At 53.4% G+C, this 17,720-nt stretch overlaps 2 long non-coding RNA genes across 2 annotated transcripts in view; both read right to left on the reverse strand.

Annotated features, from left to right (window-relative positions):
* Positions 1–1,020: 1,020 nt before the first annotated feature.
* LOC308636624 lies at positions 1,021–4,353 on the reverse strand. The gene is made up of 4 exons (XR_014019455.1): positions 4,273–4,353; positions 3,514–3,631; positions 2,542–2,820; positions 1,021–1,507 (listed from the first exon to the last, which is right to left on the reverse strand). It is a non-coding gene; the product is annotated as an uncharacterized lncRNA (long non-coding RNA).
* A 4,018-nt stretch (positions 4,354–8,371) lies between these two features.
* The window catches only part of LOC308635782, a 57,743-nt gene continuing 48,394 nt past the window's right edge, over positions 8,372–17,720 (reverse strand). Inside the window, exons 3-4 of the long non-coding RNA XR_014019263.1 lie at positions 8,778–8,854; positions 8,372–8,502 (exon numbers count right to left, since the gene is read on the reverse strand). This is a non-coding gene — a long non-coding RNA (uncharacterized lncRNA). The remainder of the gene's footprint in view (positions 8,503–8,777; positions 8,855–17,720) is intronic.

Raw genomic sequence — 17,720 nt, forward strand, 5'->3', positions numbered from 1 at the left:
CCCCAGGAGCTACACAGGGCAAGAAGGAACTGGGGGCACTGCCATCACCCAGCTGTTTGCAGGTCAAGGGGACAGAAGCAAACACAGGAGAGATGCCTGGGCACTCCTGAGGCTGGGAGCACCTTGAAGATGCACGGGGAAGCAGGCGGGGGCCAAGTGTAGAGGACGGGCAGGGGCTCCAAGGGGAGCATCCCCAGGACCAAGGGAGGGGAGGGGACAGCCATGTCCTCCAGTCACAGAGAGTAAAGGCAAGTGGGATGTGCTGACCTCCAGAGCCAAAACCCACAGTCTGGGCCAAAGGGCAGAAAGAACATAAATGGGCAGAGAAGGGCAGAAGAATTACCCCCTGGTCGGAAGAAGCCTTGGGGAAGGGGTAAAGAGAGGTCCATATTTCACTGTTTGATTTACTGCACTGTTGACTCTCACACAAAAATGTATTCATGTATTGTGGTATTTAAAAGTATAATAAATAGTAAAATTGGAATGAAGTGTTGAGTTTAGTTAATAGTAAAATACCAATGTTTGTTTCTTAGCTGTGACAAATGTACTTGGATGAAATAGGAGGTTAACAATAGGAAAAATTGCCTTGGGGCGGTATGAGAATTCTCTTCTATATTTGCAAATTTCCTGTATGTCTAAAACTTAAAAAAAAAAGGTGTAAAATATGATAAAGACAGGAAAAAAAAGTGCCTCACTCAAAGTCTTACTGTTGAGAAAGGTTGTGATCCTAATATGTTGGCAACTGGCACTGTCTGATAGAGATAGTAAGAAGGGACCAGCCAATTGCAAGAGAGGGGATAATTCTATTTATTTATTTATCTATCTATTTATTTATTTCAGTTGTAGATGGACAATAAATAATAAATAAAATACCTTTATTTACTAAATCATTATTTATTAAAACTTATTTACTAAACTATTAAACCCAGTGATTCCATGTGCTAGGCAAGCACTCTACCACTGAGCTACACCACCAGCCCCAGGGGGACAATTTTGTAGGGCACAGACAGATGGGGAGAATCTCAATGCCTGATCAGTGGGTACCAGGAGGGTTTGCCTTGATGGGTTGGGGACATTCTAGGTTATTGGCAGGCCAGGCAGATAACCAGTCAATGATATATGGTGTGATGTGGTTATGGTGACCAAATTCAGGAGCTGTGAGCACATGAAGGCCGGGGACCCCGGTTAGAGTTGGGGGGATGTGGCAGCTCACATCTGATATACAGGGGAGCAGAGAGGAGGACCAGAAGCCCAGCACACCCAAGCTGCTCCTGGCTGGGGTGTGGATTGGAGTCTCACAGGGCCATGGACAGAACTCGAAGCTTGGAGTCCCCCGGGGAGTCCAGACTCCTTACTCATCGTGTCCTTGAGTAAGTCACTTAAATTCTTGGGGCCTCAGTTTCCTCATCCGTAGAGATTATCGTTCTATCTGCCCTGCTTGCCTCCCAGAGTTGTGAGCATCATGAGACAAGCATCATGAAAGGGCCTGGCATGGGGCAGAATCACCCTGAAAAAATGAGCGTTGGAGTCCATAGGTGAACTGAGTGATGGTCACACCCCCTCTGCCCAGTGCCAAAGTCAGTTCTGGCCATGTACAGTCCCAGGTGCAGACCTTGGAGGAACCCCCTGAGCAAACCGCTCCCCAGGATCCAGTGTCCGCCCCATGATTGCTAGGGGCAGATGCCAGGCCCTCCCTGAGCCCCAGGAGATAGGCCAGAGTCCCCCGCAGTGGGTGAGGGCAGCAGCGGGGGCCTGGGAGAGCGGCGGGCTGCCAGGGCTGGGAAGATGCTGAGGTGGAGATGGAGGTATCTGTGAGGGCCCAAGCCCAGGGGGGAAAAAATTCTTGCTGGAGCTGTATAATTAAAATCCTATTAAGCGGCGCCTGGCCGTCTCCCATCAACCCCCACTGAGGCTCTGCGCCGAGCCCTCGCAGCAGCTGCGGCACCCTGCTCCCCGGCGCTGGCTGGGGCTGGCTCAGCTTGGGGAAAGCCACGGGGCCAGGCTGACTGTGGGCAAAGCCAGGGTGGGCACAGGAGTGGGCAATGTAGTCAGCGCTCCGGCCCCAGCCTGCATCTGGGCCCCTGCACAACTGCCCTCCTCCCCTCTGCCCCATGAGGGCTGAGCATCCTCACTCCACCCCCTCAGCCCCTCAGGCCCCGGGACTCAGGCCCCAGCTTTCTGGCTTCCCATCTTCCTTCCTCCACTTATCCCTCTCCCAGGCTCTCAGACTGCTACCATTGAGTCCTAGAAGATAGGACTTCGGAGCCCCATCCCGAGGCAACACTCAAGGCACCCTTACTCTCTGGGCCCCAAATTGGGGCCTGGGCTGGCCTGGCTTAGGAGACAATGGGCCAGGCTGGCTGTGGGAAAAGCCAGGGTGGGCACAAGGGGGGGAAACGCAGTCTGTCTGAGGCCATGTCCTGGGGCAGCCCCCATCTGAGGCACCGTTCCTCATGAACCTCTTTTCCATGCAATCTTCAAAGACTTGCCACTCACATTCTATCTACCCTTCTCTCTGTGCCCCAATCCCTCAATATTTACTTAGTCTGCATTCGATTGTCTTTCTCTGCTTCTGTGTTCTGAGTTCATAGGAATCTCGCCTCCTCGTTGGATTGGTTGCCATCTCCTCCGTCACTCTGGGGAGCTCTTGCAAGCAGAGTGCACGTGCCGTGAGTGTGATGAACTCGGGGTTGACTGATCTCCCCTCAGGAGGGGCTCTGCCAGTGTCATTATGTGAAAGTAGCTGAGTCCCGGGCAAGAGGAGGAGGACCCACATCTGGAGGCTCCCCACCCTCTGAGGGGCTTGGAGAAGAGATGTCCCTGCACAACCAATGAAATGTGAAACGGGATAGAAAACAGGCCCTGGCCCTCGCCCCCTGACAGTGAATCCTAGCAACATTTCAGATCCCTCCCGACCCCCACCTCAGTTCCCGCCCCTTGGGTCTCAGTGGGGGGAATGCTCTAATCTCCTTTGAAGAGTGTGAAGGACCTGATGTCATCTGCCCCCCCCCATCCTCCAGGTGCCAGCCCTGGGTAGCTGCAGTGGGTGAGAATGGGGGAGGCAGCCACCTTGGACAACAGCTGTTGGAGATGGCCTGGGCTGGGGGCCCCTCTCTGTGAGTCCTGGCCTCCCTCCTGGTTAGGGTGGTGGGAACATTCTGAGAGGTCTTGGGGCCCCATCCCCTGCCACCACTGGGGGTGATGGTGATAGGATGGCCATAACCATCCCAGGATGGCCCAGGAGGCTTCTTGGACCTTTCCTAGCCTCCAGGGGAGGGGCTTTTACTCCCTTCCTCAGAATTCCTCTAGAATCCCCAAGGAAGGGCAGAACCAAGGTTCACTCCAGGTTCTAACTCCAAACCTCTCCAGCATCAACCTGCCATATCAAAGAGTTAGAAGGGTTCAAGTTCAAGCTCTGCCACTAACCCTCATATGACCTTGGGCAGCCATCACACCTCTTTCGGACCCTCTTTGACCCTCTTGATAAGTCTGCAGGTATAGAAATGGACTCACCTTCCTCCTGAATGCTGCTCATCCAATCACTTCATTTCGGCACACAATGCATTACAGGTTCTGAGCCAAGTGAAGAGGCCATGGAGACAAGACATGACTCTGTCCCTTGCACTAGCTCCTTGTTCAGATCATTTAGGTGAGACACAAAATCAGAAATCAAAGCAAGATGGCTCCACAGAAACATAGAGACTATTAGATATTCCATGCAGATTTCTGCAGATGTGCATCCAAAGAACTAAAGAGGGATAGGGATGCTTGTGGACCAAATTAGTTTCTGGACAGAGATTTGACGTAGTGTTCACACTGCAAGGCTCTCCTGAGCTGATCTGGGGAAACTGAGGCCCAGGGAGGGGAAATGCCTCATGTAAGGCCCATAGCATATACGTCCCATGTCAGGACCAGGGCCAGAGCGCTGTCCAATAGAACAAACAGAAGAACCGAGCCTTCTTGGGGACAGGGACATTCTCCAAATTCCTCCAAGGTGGAGATGGCAAGGGAGTCCAGGCAGCATGAGACTCAACTCTGCCACCTGAGCAGCTAATCGGTCCCAGGAGAGACACATCCCTACTTTAGAGGTCTCATACTCTAGATGGGGAGGAGCAAAAGCCACACCTCTCAGGACATGTGAGTCTACTGCTGACCAGGGCCAAGGAAGGACATTCATTCTGGTGCCGGCACTCAGGGAGGGCTTCCCAGGGGAGGACGTGGAGCTTGGAACTGTGACTGTCAGCAGAGAGGAGACCCCTTGCTGGAGCCCACCTGTGTCTATCTGCCGGCAGCAGGTCGGCTTAGTCGTGTCCCTCTACGCAGGTCTCAACAGCTGGGCGCCCTTCACCCCTGTGGAGACCACTGCTCAGATCCAGGCCCTTTGTATAGAAAACAGAGGAGGCTCAGGGAGGGACAGTGACACCTCTCTGAGTCCTGCCAGAGTCAGACTCCCTGCCATCCCTATCCTTTCACTTCAACAGGCACTGGCCACTCACAGGGTGTCAACAGTTCCAAAGGACCCCTGAAGGACGTGTCCTGTCCTGGGAAGGCCTGGAAAGGCAGAAGAGGCAATCAGGGAACCAGGCTCTTAGATGCAGGTTCCCTCTGCTCCTGACTGCACCCTCCTGCAGCTTCCCCACCCCCCCAGACCTCAGAGAGACCCTCACAGCTGCAGGGGCGAAGGCTCGGCAAGCGGAGACTGCACACCTGGCCCAAAGCTGCAGCGACACCACCTCCAGCCTTCCCGGATGTGTTACCTTCCTCTGATGATAGACAAAGTCCACAGGCCTTTCATTCCATGCTGAGGGCAGTGTGCAGGGAGTGGGGAAACCCGGGTGGTAGATGCCAGAGACCCCCCCACCCAGGGAGGGGACCGCACAGGGTGGAATGCCTGCTCCTGTATCAGGCCCTCATCCTCCAAAGTACAAAGTTCTGGGCTGGGGATGTGGCTCAAGCGGTAGCGCGCTCGCCTGGCATGCGTGCGGCCCGGGTTCGATCCTCAGCACCACATACAAACAAAGATGTTGTGTCCGCCGAGAACTAAAAAATAAATATTAAAAATTCTCTCTCTCTCCTCTCTCACTCTCTCTTTAAAAAAAAAAAAAAGTACAAAGTTCTTCCTCAAGTCTGCCTTCCAGTCTTACTGCAACTAATTTAATTATTTATTTGTAGTATTGGGGATGGAACCCAGACCTTAACATGCTAGGCCAGAGTTCTACCACTAAGTTACATCCTGGCCCTTCTTGCTGCTGCAACTGAACCCCCCCCCCCCCCCCCCCCCGGGGAACTCACAGTCATTAGCACCAACAAAAAAACTCAACTCGAGAGTAGATAAATATGGATCTCTGTCATGGGCCCCAGAACCCATCGTCTGTAGGAGCCAAGGCAGATATTTATCCTAAGACCCCTTTCCTAAGGTTCCCCACTTCTCATCACTCCTCTCCCCACTCCCCAGCCTTTCTAGTATCCTTCACCAAGTTCTCCCTATTCTCTGCATTTCCCTCTGCACTGTGTGATCCCAACTGGACACGTCCCTCCAGGCTCTGGACCTCAATTTTCCTGCCTGTAAAAAGGAAGGCTTTGTCACCCATTGTTAGGGGGATGTCTCAGAGATCTTGCAGCCCTCTAAGCCCCAGCTGGCTGAGTCAAACAGGGTCAAGGAACTGGCCTCTTGCTGCCAGACCACAGAGGGCAACCTTCCCAAGGAGGGGCTGAGATCCAGGCTTCTCTCTGGTCCCCGAGGGCAGGGCTGTCCTGACTGACCGCAGGGCTTCATACCCTCCAAAGTCCTGCCAGTGTCAGCACGGCCCCACCCCCACCCCCTTACCCCAGCCCCACTCAGGGTGACAGCATCACCCATCCCTCCCCATGGTGGGGCCTCTGACAAGCTGATGAGCAGGAGGGTGGGGGTCCTCCACTCCTCGAGTCCTATTACCTACAGTGCCACCGCCCTGACTCGGTAGTAATTCTCCAATTTTTTCTTCATTTGCATTTTGCCTATGTGGGATTTTGGCCAGGCTGCCTGCCCGCTCCATTCCAGGTGCTCCCTAGCTCAGCCCAAAGCCCCTACTGACTCCGAGGGAAGGAAGCGAGAGCTGGGGGGTGGGGGCAGGCAGGAAGTGGGAGCCAGGAATGGGTTGGGGCCCCCAGGTCCTCTAAGAAGGGGGAGTCTTGGCAGGGCCCCCCAGACCTTGTGCCAGCCCTGGCTCAGGGGCCAGGGTGGGGATGGAAGAGGTGACGTCCTCCGCCTCCCCAGTCTCAGTTTCCTCATCTGTAAACTGGGGCTAATGACACTTAACGAGCGAGGGGGGTGGGGGGCATGTAATTAGCTCCTGCTAGCTCTGGGCTTTGAAGTGGGGCGGAGGAGGGGGCCAGCTGGGCAGGGTGCAGGTAGGACAGAATTGGAGACCTAAGCTCACTGGCCTGCAGCAGGGAAGGTGGGAGACCCAGGCATCCTCTGCGATCTGGGGGAGATCAAAAGCTGAGATGGCACACCTAAGGGAGGGCCTGGGGGCAGGGGGCACAAGTCTTCAGGGCCTGGAGCACGGAGGGGCCCAAGTGTAAACAGAGAAGGCCCCAAGCTGCCCAAGAAGGAGTTGATGGCCCCTGCTGCTGGGGGCCCTGCTGAGCAAGGAAGGAAGGAATGGGACCCAGAATCTGAGTCCTCGCTCTCAGTGTTCCTTGTACCCTGTGACCCATGCTGGCCAGGCACACACAAGGACATGTCTCCAAGGGAAAAGGCAGCAGCTCCTGGCACAGAGGCTCATGGGAAAGGATAGGGATGTTGGGAGGGAAGGAGGTTGTGGGGACTGAGTCCAGGGAGGTGAGGACAGGAGGGAGGGAGCCACCACCTCCCACGCCCATGGCCTTTCCGCTTGCCCCACGACGTCAGGGCTGAGTCACTGGGAGAGGCCACTGTCCAGCAGGGGTGGGAGGACCTTGGGGACCAAGGTCTGGATACTATCCCAGGCCAGGCAGTGTATGGGGCACCTTTGGCCTGGTTGGCACAATCCAAGGATGCAGGCCTGAGCCAACCATATATAGTCCAGCCACCCACGCCTGGTGGGCAAAGGCTCGAATGAGCCTGGGAGGCCAAACAGGAGGGTCACAAAGTTCCCTTTGGCATCCCCCCACCTCTAGACAGGTTGACAATGAAGCCTCTCAAGATTCGCTGGAATATATTGAAGGTCCTCTTGCTGCAAGCCCCATCCACTAGACCTTCGTCATAGGTGAAGGCTGGTGTTCAGTGCCCTCTCTCTCCCACCAGGCCTTCTTTCTCTTCTGTTTTACAATGGGTGGTTCATGGAGGTGACTAGGTTTGACCAACAGGTAAAATCAGTGTGCTCCCAAGACCCCCCCCCCCAAAATCCCAAGACCCCAGGACTAGCAATCCAAAAGGACTTGTTTGGTGGAGCCCTATGACCATAAATACAAGTGCTAATTTGGTCTCCCTAATAGAGAAAACTGTTCATTCATTCACTTATTCATTCATTCCACAAATAGATATTGACATCTATGAGGTACCAGATGCTGACCTAGGTGTGGGCAGGGAAGATGGGCAGAAGCCCAGCTCTACAAGGCTCCATCACAATCCAGAACAAGAGTACAAGGAAGGGGCCAGAGCTCCATAGAGGGGCAGGAGGCTGTTTCCAGAAGAGCCCTCAAAGGAGGAGAAGGATTTCAACTGTCCAGGGAAGCTCTGAGTGGAGACTCCACCCATTATAAATCCCAGAGGCCCCTGGGACTGGGACACCACTTTCCCACTGGCCACCACTGGCCCTGCTGAGCTGTGACTGAGCAGTTGGAACATCTGGAATAACTGATGTTATATACCAGTGGTGTTCTTCCCCCCACACCCCCACCTCCACGCCTGAGTGTGTGCTGGGAAGGATGGCAGGCCAGATTTATGGGATGCGAGTCTGTGCAGCTTTGTAAACCTCCTAGCAATGCAGGGTTGCTGTCTTCTGAGAAGACAGCCCTCGGATGTCTAGGGCGAGGGGCAGCTTCCTAAGATCATCAGAAGCTGCCGCCCAAGTTCCTGAGCACTGGGTATTGGGGCCTCAGGTCACTTTCAAAACGGGGTCCGAAGGCGGGCACTGTGGCTCATGCCTATATTTCCAGGAAGATGGCAAGTTCAAGGCCAACCTCAGCAAATTAGGGAGACTATCTCAAAATAAAATAAATAAGGGCTGGGGACACCTGTGTTAAATCCTCAGTACCCCCAAAAGGGAGAGGGAGGCCAAAAAGGGGGAGGCACCCTGCACTGAAGGGTCTAGGCCCAGGGTCCCCTTGCCCTGTCAAGGTCTGCAAAGTGTAAGCAAAGTCATCCCAAGTCAGAGACTTTGTGGAGACAGCACCCCCATATGCCTACCTCCATCCCACTCAGCATCTGATCCTTGTGTCCTGGTGTCTCTGGGAAGCTCTGTCACAGCTTTGTCTCTCTTGATACCTCTGTGATCTCTTGATCACAGCAACATGGCAAGTAGGGGAATATGGAGGATCCTATAAAGGACATTATTAGGCCAACTGACAACACTGGAATATGGATACATGGACAGTCAATTAGCTAAAATAGCACATCAAGGCAAATTTGTGAAATTGATGCTACAAATAGGTCAGGAAAGAAAATATCCCTGTTCTTGGGAAATACTGAGATATTTAGGGGTAAAGAGCCATGGTATACACAATTTATCTTCATACAGATGCATGTGAAGAGAGAGAGAGAGAGAGAGAGAATGATAAAAAATTAAAAGGGCACTGGGCACAGTGGTACGCACCTGTGACGCTAGCTACTCAGGAGGCTGAGGCAGGAGGATCATGAGTTCAAGGCCAACCTCAGTGACCTAATGAGACCCTGTTTCAAAATAAAAAATTAAAAGGGCTGGGGATGTAGCTCAGTGGTTAACTGCCCCTGGGTTCAATCCCCAGTACAAAAAAAAAAAAACATAATTGGGGCAAAATATGAACAATAGATTAATCTGGGTGATGTGAGGCCAATTCTTTCTACTAATTTTATATTTGCAGCTTTTAAAATCCTTCCCAATTAAAGCATTAGAGGGAATGGCTGGTGGGTCTCCCCAGCTTGGGCCGCTCTGCTTTATCCCTGTGCCTTCTTTCTGGGGCCCTGCTCCAGAGCCTGCTCTTGAGTTGTCCATCACAGTTGGTTCTGTGCTAGATGCCCCCCACCTTCCTGCCATTGCATTTGGGTCAACATCTCCCCTCACTCACTCACTTGGGTATGAGCGAGCATCTCTCATGGCTCAGTGCACATCCTTGGTAACCCTGGAGCTACAGGAACACAGGACCTCTCACAGACCCCATCTTGGTGGGTCTTGGTGGTTCTGAGTGGGTCTCTGGCCTATACATCAATGTCCCTGAGTCCTTGACATTGATCTCTGTCTGGGCCTCTCTGTGGGGTGGTGATGGGTCCTGTTGCACGGGGATTTTGTGACTCCTGCCTCCCTCAGTCCATGAGTGAAGTTCTGCCATCTTTGCTCTTCTTCCTGAGAAGGTATACGTGCTTCCAAACATGAGGCCATGGCCATGGCTGGTGGGGACAGCCAGTAGACCAAAGGTACAAGAGGCACCTCCCTCCGCTTTCCTACTGCTGACCCTTTTAGTCATCCATGGGCCTGGCCTCTGCACCTGCCATTCTTGGCCTGATGAGGTGATATCACCAGGTCCCTCTTGCACACACACACACCACACACCCCAGAGCAGCAGGACTCAGCAGAGCACCATCTCCACATCTCTTCTCCCAAACATCAAAGGCCAAACAGCAGCGTCCCCTCCTCCCGGCCCCGGGGGGGGGATCAGGGCAGGTATGTGTAAATGCCTGGCCTTCAAATAAATAAATAAATACTGGAACACGCGGGCCTCCCGCCCCTCACTGCCGCCTGGCGCCCTGGGCTGGGACCTAGGCACCAGGCCAGCTCCTGACAAGGTCGAGGGGACCGCCTGGAGCTGGAGGTGTGTGTGAAGAGTTTCGCGTGGGCTGAGGCCTGGCTTATCCTCTGCAGCATCAAAAAGGCTGTTGTAGGGGGCTGCATGCAGGGGGCGCTCTGTGGAGGAGGGTCCCTCATCAGGTGCCCCCCAGCTCTCATGGCCCACCAGTCCCTCCCCACACCCAAGTCACCCCTTCCTTCCATTTTTTTGGCTCCAAAGCCAGTCTGCCTCTTCCAGCCGGTGAAGGCTGTATGGCTCACACGGGGGAAGAAGAAATGACATCGGCGGTTGATTTGAGCTCCCAGAAGGGACCCCCACCCCTGGCCTTGCTGAATCCCAGGGCAGACAGCAGGGGTGGCTGGTGGCATGGGCTTCCAAGGCCCGGGAGCCAGTGCTGCTTCCACGGGTAAAGAAGAGGAGAGAGAGGGTGAGCAGCCACACAGTGCCAGCGGCAGAAAGGAGACGGACCCCTGCAGCCCCAGGCAGTGACTTTCTACTCCTGGTGGTCTGGATGGCATAAGGCAGGGAGGCCCTGGTACAGGGCTCTGAGTTCCAATCCTGGCTTATCAGCTGTGTGACTCTGCACAATCACTGGTATTTTTGAGACTCGAGTTTATCATATGTAAAATTACCCAACCGCCTTCCACTACCTCTTCCACAGGGGGGTGACAAGGACCAGGGAAGACCACCCATAAACTGAAAAAGTCAGTGTCCCCATGGGGGAGCACCTTCATGGGGGTCCCTGTGTCTTTCTTATTCCTTCACAGGGCCTGGCACAGAGTAAATATCCTCTGAATAACTGATTTTTTAAAAAAATATATATTTTTAGTTGTTGATGGACCTTATTTTACTCACTTATTTGTATACGGTGCTGAGAATCGAACCCAGTGCCTCACACATTCGAGGCAAGCGCTCTGCCCCTGAGCCCCAGCCCCAGCCCCTGAATAACTGAATGGTCCACTGTTGACTTTTAACCCTTCTTAGGCCTCTGGCTATGCCATCTCATCCCAACCTTATCTTTTTGTCTCCAGACCCCTGGGTCCTGAAGAAGCCCGGGTTCCCCACCCCCTGACAGAAGTGGGCGAGCATTTGAATACAATTTCTGGAATTTGAAACCCCTCCCCACGTGGGGTCCAGAATCCCTGCCTCAGGGATGTGTGTGCACCCTAGCTCCTCACCCGAGACCCCTCACACAGGCGTGTCAGTGGGTGGCTGCCACCCACCGACAGACCTGCGCGGGCTTCTGTCCCCTTTTACAGACAAAGTCGCTGAGGCTCGGAGCCGCATCTGCTCAACATGCCCAACTGCAAAGGTCTTTAGGGGTTCAAAGCCTGGTCTTTTTCCAAGTTTCGCTCCTGGAAGTTAACATGCTGTTCTGGGCCTTCCTGCTCCCAACTGGGAGAGCACAAATAGAGACCTGCCCTGCCAGAGAGGGCGGTAAGCAGGTGGCCCCAGGCTGAGGCAGACTGATAAGCAAAGAGGGAAAACTGGAATGTGAGGCCCGGACAGAAGGTTCTGTTGAGCTTTGACACCTTTTTTGGGGCAGGTGTCAGAGGGCAAGGGGCAGAGGCCGGGGGCAGAGGTAGGGCAGTTTGGGAAAAAGGGAGAAAAGCTCAGGGGAGCTCTGAGAACACAGAACGGGGATGTCCTCTCTGACAGGCCCCCGCCCCCCGAGTGGGGTGGGTACAGGTTGGACAGCCCCAGAGGGTTGAGAAAGTTGAGTGGGGGATTTGTGAATATGAATCACATCAGCAGCCCTGAATGAAGCCCTCACTCACTATGCGCCCTATGCTGTGCCAAGCGATTGGTCTTGTTTAATCCTAAGAAGTCTCTGGAGCAAGGAAGAATGTTTGCTGGCCCCTCTTCTTCTTCTTTTTCTTTTTTTAATTCCAGTACTGGGGATTGAAGCCAGGGGCTTTCTACCAGAGAGCTACACACATTCCCAGCCCTTTTTATTTTTTTATTTAGAGACAAGTTCTCACTGAATTGCTGAGGCTGGCCTCAAACTTGAATTCCTCCTGCCACAGCCTCCTGAGTAGCTGGGATTACAGGCATGTACCACTGTGCCCAGCGTGGCCTCACTTTATAGATAAGGAAAATAAGCCTCATGCTCACTTCATTCAGCTAGTTAGTAGCAGCCCCAAGGAAATAGTAGGAGTGCAATAAGTGTTTGTCAAATGGCTGGCTGGCTGGATGAACTTAGGTCTGTCTAATCCCTAAACTTAATTCTTAACCTCTCCCTAAGCCTGGGAGGTAGTTAGAAGGGGGTACTAGGTCTTCCAGGGTCCCTAATAGTTCCCTATTTTCCTTGCCTGTATGTCACTCAGAATAAAATCTAAAATCATGGTGGCAGTCTACAAGGCCCTATGAGACCCGATTCCAGACTGTTCTTATTTCCTTCCTGTCCATTCGCGTCACACTGCAGTCCTAGGGAACTCCCTTGCTATTCTCTCACCATGGAAAGCTCCACCTGTCCTCACCTCAGGGCCTTTGCATTTACTGTTGCCTCTACCTGCCTGTCTTCCCCCAGCTGTCCAACTGGCTCTGTTCAAGTATTGCCTTCTCAGGCCTGCTGAGCTCCATATCAAAAATATCAATGGTCATTCCCTGTCCCCTCACCCATCTTAATTTTGCTCCTAAGCAAAAATAAGCATCCTGTCTGTTTACATCTTTCTCCCCTACCCACACTCAGGAATATCAACTCTGCAAGGACAAGGGGCTTTGTTTTGCATACAGCTATCCCACCCACACCTAGAACAGCGCCACACACAGAGCTGACATCCATAAATACTCACTGAATAACGCATGAATAAATGAACGGCTCTGATCAGTCCCGAGAAAAAGAGCAGGACCTGCTCACAGGCACCGCTGGGTTCAAACACGGGCCAGATCCACGGGAGAACCTGTCCCTCCTCCTGAGACCCCAGTGGGACACAGCGCAGCCCTGCTGCCCTCATCTCCCTTCCTTGATTTTTCCAGGTGAGGGGGTGGGCGACCTGAGCAGAGCCACCAGGATGCCTGCCCGCCAGCCTGCAGCCCTCGACCCGGCCAGGAGGCAGGAGGCGGTGCGCGGGGCTTAAGGCATGAATGGGGCAGGAGGCGGATGAAAGGCCGCCAGTGCTCCTGGCCAAAGGAACAAAGGGGACCAGAGCAGGTGCGAGGGAGGCCTGGGGCCGCGGGGGCAGAAACTGGAGCTGGAGCTGGAGATCAGTGTCACCTGCAGCAGGGCGGGCTTCCATTAGCTTTCTTTGGCTGTCACTTGCTCTGGGGACAAAGCTCAAGCTGGAGGTTGAGGAGGGGCGGGGGCTGCGAGTGGGGTCTCTTTTCTCTCAGCTCAGCCTCCAGCAGCGTTTCCACTTCCCGGGAGGCCACCGCGAGTGGAGGTCAAAAGACCAACAGGAGCTTCAAGTAGATGGTCCAGCGCTGCCACTTGACAGATGGGACTGAGAAGCTCCAGGTGCAGAGGCTCCCTGAGTCACACGGCTGCTGGCAGAACTGGACCTGGGTCTAGGAGCCCTGGCTCCTGGTCAGCTCTTAGGAGCTGATCTAACTCTCTCTCTCTCTCTCTCTCTCTCTCTCTCTCTCTCTCTCGTACTAGGGATTGAACCCAGGGCACTCTACCATTGAGCTACATTTCCAGCCCTTTTATTTATTCATTTATTTGTTTATTTATTTTTGAGACAGGGTCTCACTTAGTTGCTGAGGCTGGCCTTGAACTTGTGATGGTCTTGCCTCAGACTCACGGGGTTGCTGGGATGACAGGCGTGCACCACTGTGCCTGACTCTCTCCCTTTCTTTCTGTCTCCCTTCTTTCTTTCTTTCTTTTCTTTTTATTTCTTTTCCTTTTTTTTTTTTTTCATTTTGAAATCAGGGTCCCCCATGTTGCTCAGTGGATCTTGAACTCCTGGGCTGGTGCAATCCTCCTCATGCCTTGGCCCTCTGATTTGCTGGAACCATAGGCAGCACCAGGCAAAGAGCACAAACGGATCTTTCTATTCAATCCATCCTGCCTCCTGGGGGCACATGCATGTGATCCAGCCAGGAAGTCTCCATGAGGTGTCTAAGATTGGACCAGGTCTGGATGTATAGGGAAAAGAGGGCGCTCCCCAAGCAAGGACCCGACAGAGTGCTCCCTGGACAGGGCTATCACACAGGCAAATTGGCAGGCAGCACTGGACCTGGCCAGAAAGAGGCCCAGCTCTAAAGAGCACTGTCATGTAGAGGGGACAACTTGCTCCCACACAACTGCCCAGAGCCACTCTGAACCGCACCCCTGCAACAGCTGCATAGCCCCAAGCTATGGAGGAGGACCTCTGGAGGGGACCCAGGAGGGTAGCCAGGGCAAGGGTGAGAGGGAGGGGGCCGGCCAGGTAGGAAGGCAGGAAGGGAGGAGGAGGAGGAGGACAAAGCCGGCCTGTGTAGCACCTGGGACATTCCCAGTCTCTGCCCTGTCCCCTCCCTGATCCTACTCTGGAAAGGTGGGAACAATGTCCCCATTGAGGCCCACACCCCCAGGGATAACATCTCTGTCCGCTGGGACAGACGCCAAGCAGGTGAGCTTGGCAAGGCTGGAAGCCTGCGCTATCTCAAGGGAGGCAGAACCTCAGAGATGGAGCAAAGGGTCCACAGCGCAGAGGGGACTGGAGGCCATGAGCCAAACACTGCTCCTCCCTCTGGTGCCACAGCAAGGGATTGGGGTCAGACGCCTGGGTAGGGCAGGAATCACTTCTCAGTTCCCATGGAGCCCTTCTCTGATCTGGGAGAAAACCAGAATGCTGAAGACCCAACCCCTGACAACAGGAACTGACAATATCAGAAGAAGGCTCCAAGAGATGACCCTGACCTCGTCCCTTAGGACAGAAGCAATGGGAGAAGCAGGTGGAAGACCAAGAGTGGCCGGCTCTGATTTTCCCCAGAATGTAACAAGTTGCTCTCCAAATGTCTTTTCATGTCAGAAATAGAATTGGCTCATTAATAGTTAGGGTGCCAATCAAAAGACTCCAGATAAAAGAAGTGGCTTTTGCTCATTTGAAGGGGAAAAAAAATCAATCCTGTATCTTTATCCGTTTTTTGGGCACTGTGAGCTGGGTGGCCTGGACTGAAGCCATCCTAGGTGAAAGGGTTCCCTGCAGACTACAGAGGAAAGGAACTACCCTGGCTCCCTGACTCCTTGGCAGGGTGACCCTAGCAGGAAACTCACCCTTTCTGGGCTCAGCAACCTCAGCTCTGAAATAGGGACCGAGGCCCAAGAAGCTTTACCTCAAAGAGTCTGTTTCTGGTCTGCCTCCCCCACAGGACTATAACTGTGACCTGCCCAGCATTGAGGCTATACCAATATTAATAACAGTCCAATAACATGAAGGAGGACTCCATTCCTGCCCTTGAGAAGCCCACAAGGCAATGGGGAAAGTCACAGGACCCAAGGGTGACAGAAATATCTGCCAGGGCAGATATCCCAGAAGAGGCCCCAGGGAAGGTGTTAAGGACGGGAGGCACTGTCCTGACTGAAGAGGCTGAGCAGGACCCACAAGCTGTGATGAGAAGACAGGAGTCCTCAAAGCAGAAGGTGGGGATTTGTGCACTCACATAACTGTTAGCTTCCATTTATTGAGCACCTACTGTTTACCAGCTACTGGGTACTGGGAATACAAACATGAAAAGATGTACTCCTGGCCTTAAAGAAAATACCAATCACTGAATCTGTGGGAGCAGCAGCCATAGCCTTCATCAGTTAGGCAGGTTATTTTGGGGGGTGAGTACCAGGAATTGAACCCAGGGGTGCTTAACCATGAGCCTCCACCCCAGCACTTTTTATTTTTATTTTTGAAACAGAGTCTCACTAAATTGCTGAGGCTGGCTTTGAACTTGCCATCCTCCTGCCCCAGCCTCCCAAGCTGCTGGGATTATTGGCGTGCACCACTGTGCTTGATAATAAGGTAGTTTTGAAGCCTGTCCTGGCAATCATAATTGGAGTTTCCCAAGTGAGATGGTTGGCCAGGAGCAAGGAGCAGATGCCATGTGTCAGTGCGGGTAGGAGCCTGGGACCCACTCAGAGAGAACACTGAAAGGCAGATGGAGAAGTTTGGACATTTTTATGCAAGGGATGGGGAGCCATGGAAGGCTTCCGGGCAAGTCAAGTCCACACTGACAGCAAGATCCTTTAGGGATGGCACTGGCTGAAGCAAAATGACCTGCCTGCAGTTAGCAAGGCTAGGAAAGAGGAGGATGTAAAAGTCCTAGTGGGGCCGGGTCCACACAGGGAGGAGAGAAGAGTTAAAGATGGTGGAGAAGGGGACAGGAAGCCACCCAGTGAGGCAGCTGGCTCCCCAACCTTCAGAAGGGAGAAGCCCCCTACCTGCTGATTAAGCCCATTTAGTGAGAGTACAGCTCCAGCAGACAGGGAAAGGGGTTCTGGGGTCCTGTTTAGACAAATAAATACAAAATGGGCCAGTGGATAGATGGGTGACCCACATAAGCATCCAGGCAGAGTTTTAAAAAAAAATTTGTGCGCCCACACCCAGCCCTGATTGCCCCTTCCAGGTGGCTCCCCCAACCCAGGAAGCCTGCCCCTACATCCCGACACATCCGGCTTCCTCCTCCATCTCGCCAGCTGGCTTGGCCATCTCTCTAGGTCCTCCCTGTGCAGCATGGCAGCTGCAGGAGTAGCCGCAGAGCTGGGGCTTATGTTCCCTGGTCCCCACACAGCGCCCTGTCTCTAGGGGACATCAGGGTGGGGATGTCAGCAGGGGAAATGAGCAGACCTGTCCTTCCCGGTAGCGGATGGGTCCCCATTACCAGCATGGACATGCATCTTAAGTGCGGATGGCTGGGAAGTAAGACCCCGTGAGCATGCACGGAGATGGGCTTCTGCCCCTTGTCCTCAGCATCAGAGCCCTGCCGCTGGGGACCAGCTTTTGCTTTGCACAAGTGCCGGCTAAGATGGACAGCTCCCAACTGATGGGAGGGGCAGAGGAACGTTGCCCACACCCCTGGGCTCCACAGGAAAGTGCACAGGAACCTGGGAGGAATTTTTAGCCTCCTGGGGATGGGGGTGGAGAGGGAGGAATGCCACCTGGAAACCATCCACGCTTTCTTCCCTCTCAGGGACCCTCAGCCTTGAAAAGTTAGGAAATCTAGACCCCGCAAATCAACCAGGTCTTTTTTTTTTTTTAAATAGATTTGCCCATATTCCCAGCCTCTTTTCTTTTTAAATAGTCCTGTCTTGATTCTCCAGCTAATAATAACAGCAAGAGAACTTCCAGTGTGCCAGGAACTGCTCCAAACTCCTGGCAAACCTTCCCAATTCTGTCCTATCATTAGCCTGTGAGCCTGGATGCTGCTTATTTCCTTACTTTATATTTGCCAACACCAGGGCCCAGAGAAGTGAAGTCATTTGCCCAAAGCCTCACAGTAAGAAAGTGTCAGGATGTGAGCTGTGTGGTACCCACTTTCCAAATACCAGGTACCCCACAAGTCATTTCCTTCTGACACTGGAGGGAGTTGAAACCCCCCTGTGTGCCAGGGGTGAGCAGAGGGAAACTGAATTCTTTGTTCATCCCATTTCCTCCTGCAGTCCCAGCACCCTGGGCTGGGAGAGATGGCCTCAAGAAGCAGTGCCCTGGGCTGATCCTTCTCAAAAGAGGCAAGAGGAGATTCGAGGCCAAGCAAGAGAGAGTCTGTTCTCCCTGGACCCTGGTTAGGGGAGACAAAGAGTCATAATTCCACCAATTATGTCCCCAAAGGGAATAGTATGCGAACAGGAAGAGAGGATTCTG

This window comes from Spermophilus citellus (genome assembly GCF_964194105.1).
Source record: "Spermophilus citellus genome assembly, chromosome: 17".
NCBI lineage: Eukaryota > Metazoa > Chordata > Mammalia > Rodentia > Sciuridae > Spermophilus > Spermophilus citellus.